Genomic DNA, 6,696 nt, shown 5'->3' with positions numbered 1-6,696 from the left:
ATTTTCTCTGCAAAATAATGGGAGATCTGCTGGAGGGACTGGGGCAGCCACTTTACACATTAGATGAAAGGCTGCAGGAGCGGCCAACCATCTCATTTGTATAGGGGGGCCTCACGGACTCTCCTATGACAGTACATAAGGATTGGCCCATTGGAATTCAACATGCCTGATCTATGGGAGATGATCTGACTCCAGAGGTGTCAGTTCAGAACACCAAGCTTAGCTTGCATACCTTTGGAGGGGTAAAAGTCAGGAGGGATGGCATCTTTCCTCTGCAGACCTGTACAGGATTAGAAATACATGGCGGCTTTCTTCCAGAAACGCACCACGTCTTTCACAGGTTGTGTGTGGTATTGTCGCTTAACCCTATTCACATCAATGGAGCTGCGAACCTGTACCACATACAACCTGTGGACTGACGTGGTGCTGGTTTCTTAAGAAAGCAGCCCTGTTTACCTGGTCCTGAGCTACCCCTTTAATCGTGTCTTAAGTTACTCAGCCAATTTTCTTTCTGCAGATGTTGAAGAAAAGAGACATTACTACAAAGGAGAACCCTGGAGAGGTCCGTAGACTTCTGTGTGTCCAATATACCTGACTCGTAGCTTCTGTGTCACTTATTCTAATTTCTAACTACAGGTAGTACGAGGACGCTGCCTTCCTGCTCTAGTTCTGAAGGTATGTAGAATGTCAGATTTACCGGTGTAAGACTGCTCTGTGCAGAACCCCTTCCTTCTGTCTTCTTATATTACGCTGCATCTTCCAGATGACGAAAAAGAAATAATCCCGGATAGACGGAAACCCAAAGGTACAAGAAAAGGTTCATGTATTCTCCTTCTGTGTCTGATGGATGTGCGCCTGACTTACGGTTTATGACTTTTTTCTCTGTACTACATATTATTACACCTTCTTAACAGCATGTATTGCGGAAAAACACCGCCCCAATGTATGCAGCTAATCATGTATACTGAGGGGATGTATACATTTAGTTGATGCCTGGAGCTACACGATGATCTTGGCCGTGACACATGGATCATGACCGAGGATCGCTGCGTGGCAGCGCAGCCACAGAAGTCAATGCGCGACTTGAGTAAAGTGGGATCTTTTTCCTGTTCTGGGGTCACGGCAGCTTGTGAGTCGCACTGCAGTCCTGCTAATTTCTATGGCTGCTCTGCATCTGCGATCCTTGACTGCACAATGGTTGTCGTGGTCATGTTGTCTACAGCAGTACTGAGATGTTAGTTAGGTACTGTATATGCGACTGCAGAGGGCAGGGGCCATTTTGCGTGATTCATGCTCGCCTATAAAAGCTGAGAATGTGGATTGCGCTGGCGGCCAGTACTGTCGTGTCTACGTGTGTCTTATACAGGTTGGTATCATATACTACAGGCATGGATAGGTGCTTATCATGAGATGAATACAAAAGTCAACCCGAAAAGTAAAACCACTTACCTAATATTGTGCAGGTCCACCTCATGCCACCACAACAACTCTTAGGCTGAGTTCACATCCAGCGTTCAGCCTTTCTGTTCTCCTGCTCCGTTATAGGATCAGGAGGACGGATTCGGCACAAAACTGAGCCTACGGGGACTATAATCGGGTCCGTTAGGTTTCCGCTCAGAAGATGATTTTGAAGCGGAGACAAAAGTCCTGCATGCACAACTTTTGTCTCCCCTCCAAAATCATCTTCTGAGCGGAAACCTAACGGACCCTATTATAGGCTATGGGGTCCGTAGGCTCAGTTCGGCTCAGTTTTGTGCCTAATCCATCCTTTCCGTTCTCTTGATCCTATAACAGTGCAGGAGAACGGAAAGGCTGAACGCTGATGTGAACTCAGCCTTACCCATTACTGCTGCCCAGAAACGATAATTTACTTGTCTGCAGGAACAACATTTTCACCTGATGAGCAGGCGTTTCGCTCATTCATCAGCTGATCGGCTGCCACTTCAGACGGGCGGATTGTCGGGATTGAGCATTCGCAGGAACGTTCGTCCCCGATAATCTGCCAGACTATCAGGCCATGTAAATCTGCCGTTATGCACACGGTGCTATCAATCACTGATAATACCTCCTCCCTGTACCGATAGCCGTTCACAGGTGTAAAAAGAAGAGATAAATGTATAAAATATATGTTTTACTGAATCTTCCCCCCCCCCCCCCCCAAAAAAAAAATATATATATCAATCTGTTCAGTTCTTCTTTCTCTATATAATGGTGCGTTCAGATTGCATTGCATTTTGTGGTGACAAAAGGGGTTGTCTCACTTCAGAAAATAGCATTTATCACTGTAGAGGAAGTTAATACAAGTAAATTACTAACATACTGTGATTGTCCATATTGCTTCCTTTGCTGGCTGGATTCATTTTTCTATCTCATTATACACTGCTCATCTCCATGGTTACGACCACCTTGCAATCCAGCAGTGGTGGTCGCGCTTGCACACTATAGAAAAAAGCACCAGCCTATGTGCTCTTCCATAGTCCCGGACACCAGAGAGGCTGGCACTTTTTTTGTACAGTGTGCAAACACGGCCACCGCTGATGGATTGCGGGGTGGTCATAACCATAGAAAACGAGCAGTGTATATTGTGATGGAAAAATGAATCCAGCCAGCAAAGGAGGCAATATGGATAATAACAATACATTAGTAAGTGCCTTGTATTAACTTTCCCTACATAATAAATGCTATTTGCTGAAATGAGACAACCCTTTCAGCCTTGTGATCAGTTTATATAACGTGTAACCGGTAAAGGACTGCTACCTTCTTGATTGAAAATGGCTGATCTTATTAAACATCTCATTAGCTTGAGTTACCTTTGTCACAAACTGAATGTGTAGTATTAGTAATGGCAACCATAAAGAGTGGTATATATTTTTTTTTAACAAAAACCTTTTGGGCGATTTATAAGGACTGCTGTTCCCGTACGCCAGTCTTGATCCCTATGCGCCAGGAGTGAGGTGAGCCTAATTTGTTAAAAGGCAGATGCCCCTCAATAAGTTTGTTGCATCTCTGCCCCTCCGTGTGCCAGAAACAGAAGTCTACGCTAGCTAGCGGCTAGCGAAGACTTCAGGTATAACCTGGCGTAAGTTATGTAAATCCAGCAGGCTACATGAAGCTCCACCATTTTTCTTACCACTTTAGAAAAGGGGTGAAGGGCTCAAAAAGTTGCAAATTATGTTGAGCGTCACAAATGGTGACGTAAAATGCCCCTCAGTCTGTCCAAAAAAATAAAAAAGCCTTAAGAATTTCCAAACGTAATATGTGATGGCACACACAATAATGGTGGAGGTTTAAACTGATGTAAAGGAAAAGGGGAATAAATGGCCCTTATTAGGTCACACAGCTTTCCTTTGCCAAAGGCCTTCTGAGAACAAGAGGTACACTTGCACCAGTTTTGATACATCTACCCCCATTGGGGCATTCTGTGTCATGTTACTTAATTGCCTTTTCTTCTTCAGATCCATTCATTGAGAGAACCCGATATAAAGAACATTAGAAACATGGAGATCCTGGTATGTTCATGTGTATTATATTTTTACCCATCACCTATCTGGTCCAGTTTATTAAAGGGGTCATTTGAGACTGAAAAATGTACCGCCAATGCCCGGGCCCCTCACACTGAATATACTTACCTGGCTCCACGCTCCTTGTACCGCTCCTGGTCTTCGCACCGCCGCAGCTGCTTCTACCCATGCACGGATGAAAACATACGGTGCCGGGGGGAGCAGCAAATGGCGGACGGGGACGAGCCTCCCTAGTATTGCGGGTGACGCTTCGGAGCCTCCCCTTCCCCCCCCGACACCAGATGTTTTCATCCGTGCACGGGAAGAAGCAGCTGCAGGGACCGGGAGCAGAGAGCCAGGTAAGTATATTCAGTGTGAGGGGCCCGGGCTATGCGGTACATTTTTTTTAGTCTTGGATAACCCCTTTAAGTTCTGATTTTGTATGTGGGTTAACATAAAGATACCGGGTGCTGTCACACATACCAGGCATCGCACGGTTGAGCCGCAGGTCCCTGCAGACTGCCAACAAAAGAATTGGTAACTTGCTGTGGTTTCTAATGGCCACGCCGTTAACAAACTGCAAGGCGTTACCAGTTCTTTCATTAGTAATCTTTGAATCTTTGTGGCATTGGTTTTGGCCAAATCGCAACGGCCGTACAGGCGGCCAGTACGTGTGACTGCACTCTCACTTTCCTTTCACATAATCTGCTGGACCCTGTTTACAACTCTGCATTGATGACACGCCATTCCGATATGTGACATCAGCAGATGAAAACATTGGCAGACCACCACTGCAACCAGTGATTGGCTGCCGCAGTCTGTTTCATGTTATGGTGATGTCATCAATGCAAGGTTGTAAACTAAGACAAGTACAATGGAACCACAGAGGGGAGTACCGAGGGTCTGGAAATGTGAGCAAGTCATTATTTGTGATTTTAACCCATATACAGTTTATTTAGATTACTTTTTTTAGTTTGTTTGTGCAAAAACCCTTTAAAGGAGTTTTTCTGGAAAAGCTCCAAGAACGTTTTCAGAAAGATCGTTCATCTTTTGCCGGCTGTTAGTGAACATGTATGGTGCGGTCTGAGCAACATAGATTCAAAGGTGAATAGATCATTAGAAGTGATGAGCGACGTTCAAAACTTCGGATTAATGCTGTACAGGAATCCGTCTCCGTACAGTATTAAAATGTAAGGGCTCCGATGAGCCCAAGTCGGTACCAGTCTGAACCGAAGGAGAGTTTCAAAGTGTTTTTCCACCTTAAAGGGAACCTGTCATGTGGATATTTGATTATAATCTAACTAATTATATACAATCATTAACTACTAAAAAGTGCCTTAGATGTATTCACTTACTGGTGTGACAGATGGTTACCTCATAATATACACACAAAGATGCCTCATGCTAATGAGCTGATTTGAGTCCAGAGTGAGGTCATTGAGTCCAGCGTATATTTAATTCAGAGCTATAGCCACTCCCCTGCCCACCTGCTGCTGATTCATATGGAAAATAACTGTCAATCAGCAGCAGGTGGGCGGGGAGAGTCAGGAGCTCATGAATATTCAGGACTCATAATTATCAGCTGGAGCTTTTCAATACAAGATGTTGCCAGATTGACTGGGTCAATTAAAGAAAGTGACCCAGCATTTTGCTAAGAGAATCAGTCACTTTTTTATGTTGCCCTTAGTTAGGACACCATAAAACTGGTGACAGGTTCCCTATAAAAATCAATTACTGAAGTTATTCAACGAAGTCTCGCCTGCCTTCGTGCATAACTGACTTCGGCTCATCAGAGACCATACATTTTAAAGGGATTCTGTCACCAGTTTTTGACCCCCACATTCAAAAATATGGTTATGTTCATGGTGCCCTTGTGATTCCTAATGTGGTCTTATAAGCTAAATCTGTGTGCTGATTTAGTGTAAAAAAATGTTTTATCTAACCTGTCATTCATCAGATTAAGGTGCCCAGGAGGACGCTCATGTCTCCAAGATGCCGCCCGCCGCCGTTCGTGCCCAGCTCCTCCTTTGCTTTCATCAGCGATGTGCCCAGCTCCTCCTTTGTTGTCATCAGCGATGTGCCCAGCTCCTCCTTTGCTTTCATCAGCGATGTGCCCAGCTCCTCCTTTGTTGTCATCAGCGATGTGCCCAGCTCCTCCTTTGCAGTCATCAGCGCCGCCTTAGAATCCTTTTCAACGCCTCCGGCTCTGTGCGCACGCGCGGGATCTTAGAGAAGAAGGAGGGGGGAGTGAGGGAGAGCCGGAGGCGTTGAAAAGGATTCTAAGGCGGCGCTGATGACTGCAAAGGAGGAGCTGGGCACATCGCTGATGACAGCAAAGGAGGAGCTGGGCACATCGCTGATGAAAGCAAAGGAGGAGCTGGGCACATCGCTGATGACAGCAAAGGAGGAGCTGGGCACATCGCTGATGAAAGCAAAGGAGGAGCTGGGCACATCGCTGATGACAGCAAAGGAGGAGCTGGGCACATCGCTGATGAAAGCAAAGGAGGAGCTGGGCACATCGCTGATGAAAGCAAAGGAGGAGCTGGGCACATCGCTGATGAAAGCAAAGGAGGAGCTGGGCACGAACGGCGGCGGGCGGCATCTTGGAGACATGAGCGTCCTCCTGGGCACCTTAATCTGATGAATGACAGGTTAGATAAAACGTTTTTTTTACACTAAATGAGCACACAGATTTAGCTTATAAGACCACATTAGGAATCACAAGGGCACCATGAACATAACCATATTTTTGAATGTGGGGGTCAAAAACTGGTGACAGAATCCCTTATATACTGTACAGAGACAGATCTCCGTACAGTATTAATTTAAAGTTTTTTGAACGAAGCGACTTTAGATGTAGCATCCGAAGCTCGCTCCGCTCATCGCTACTGATGACCTATCCACCTTTTAGTCTATGTTGTCCAGACCGCCCCGTACGTGTTCACTAACACCTGACAAAAGACGAACGATCTTTCTGGAAACGTTCTTGGAAAGATCTTTTGTCCGTCTACAACATAGATCAGGCAACCTTCGGCATTCCAGCTGCTGTGAAACTACAACTCCCAGCATGCACATTTACTCGGCTGTTTTTGTAACTCCCATAGAAGTGAAAGGAGGATTCTGGGAGCTGTAGTTTCACAACAGCTGGAGTATCGGAGGTTGCTGATCCCTGGCCTACAAGCTTTAAACATGGACA

The 6,696-nt window shown here is 45.6% G+C and overlaps 1 long non-coding RNA gene across 1 annotated transcript; it reads left to right on the top strand.

Annotated features, from left to right (window-relative positions):
* The first annotated feature begins 436 nt into the window (after nucleotides 1-436).
* LOC122944077 lies at nucleotides 437-3,500 on the top strand. The gene is made up of 4 exons (XR_006390936.1): nucleotides 437-562; nucleotides 637-675; nucleotides 764-805; nucleotides 3,456-3,500. It is a non-coding gene; the product is annotated as an uncharacterized LOC122944077 (long non-coding RNA).
* Nucleotides 3,501-6,696: the final 3,196 nt, after the last annotated feature.

This window comes from Bufo gargarizans, chromosome 7, assembly GCF_014858855.1.
Source record: "Bufo gargarizans isolate SCDJY-AF-19 chromosome 7, ASM1485885v1, whole genome shotgun sequence".
NCBI lineage: Eukaryota > Metazoa > Chordata > Amphibia > Anura > Bufonidae > Bufo > Bufo gargarizans.
This window is presented reverse-complemented; position numbering and strand designations above follow the sequence as displayed.